The 1,241-nt window shown below is 35.4% G+C and overlaps 2 pseudogenes; both read left to right on the top strand.

Annotated features, from left to right (window-relative positions):
* Nucleotides 1-197: 197 nt before the first annotated feature.
* On the top strand, nt 198-368 carry LOC112510647 (annotated as a pseudogene).
* An 803-nt stretch (nt 369-1,171) lies between these two features.
* LOC112510648 overlaps nt 1,172-1,241 on the top strand; it is a 174-nt pseudogene continuing 104 nt past the window's right edge.

The following is a 1,241-nucleotide window of genomic DNA, read 5'->3' as shown; positions in this document are numbered from 1 at the left end:
GAGTATCAAATCTGTTTTGTGAATAAAAGATCTCTTTAACTTCAATGGCGGTGGAGATGAGACTTTGAGTAATCAGTGTCAAATTGATTGATTCCCCTTCTTTGTTATGAAATGGAGACATCCCATATTTTCTTAGTGACTAAAAGCAGAGACAAGAGAAGTGGGGATAAACTGTGAGGCCCCATTAGAGAGTAGGCATACATGTCTCGGCCTTTTGGCTAAGATCAAGTGTAGTATCTGTTCTTATCAGTTTAATATCTGATGTGTAGGCCATCGGCCTGTTCGATATTAATCTTATTTTTTATGGAAAAGACTCATTACAATAGCTTGTTATTAGGGTCTTTGTGAGTGGTCTTGGCTCACCCCTTCAATCTGATGTTAAGAAAGTTGCTATTGCATTTTATATCCAGAAGCATCATTTAGCATATGGAGTTCCAACAGCATCTTTTCTTAGAGGATCATTGAAGCCAAATAGCCAATGGAGGTGGTACCTTTCAAATCAAGTATTTGTTTAAGCTATGTTGGTACATCAATAATATGAAGACTACTCTAACTAGAATTTACAGCATTTGGCATACTGAGATGGCATCGTGAATAGAATAGAATCTGCAAAACGGAAGATATGTACGGAACCATATGAATAAAATTTAAAGCATAAGATTGACTGATTGGTGCTGATAATTAATCTCAAAAGCATCATGATCTTATAGATGTAACATGCAGATCAAAAACAACAATGCTACTAATTTTTGAACGAAAAAAGAAGCAAACATATAGAAGATGTTGAACCAGTTGTACAAGTTTTGAATCCTACTGTGCAAAGTTTTCAAGCAGAAAGGAAAGAAAAGAGGTGGATGCACAGATTTGCATGTACATCAAGCCTTTCGTAGATAGAATCAGTTCTCGTCTACCATCAAGAAAACAACTTTGTTTTTAAAAAACATTCAACTTAATCAATCAAGGATTTGGGACTCACAATGTTGTTTAGCTAAAACCTGCTAAACTGGCTTTGCAGAAATTTTCAAATAGATAATATAACACCTTAAGAATGGAAAGGGTTTCATATGCTAGCTGAAAGAAGTTCATTTAGATGGCTCCCACATTGCTTGAAGAACAAAAAATAGAGAGTGGGGATTCACCATAAAAACCAAGGCCCAAGATGATAAAACTCATACCTTTCTCGGCCTTTTGGCTAAGATCAAGTGTAGTATCTGTTCTTATCAGTTTAATATCTGATATGT

This window comes from Cynara cardunculus, assembly GCF_001531365.2.
Source record: "Cynara cardunculus var. scolymus isolate 2C chromosome LG 3, CcrdV1, whole genome shotgun sequence".
NCBI classification, from domain to species: Eukaryota; Viridiplantae; Streptophyta; class Magnoliopsida; order Asterales; family Asteraceae; genus Cynara; species Cynara cardunculus.
Note: the sequence above shows the minus strand (reverse complement) of the source record. Positions and strands in the feature narration are given on the sequence as shown.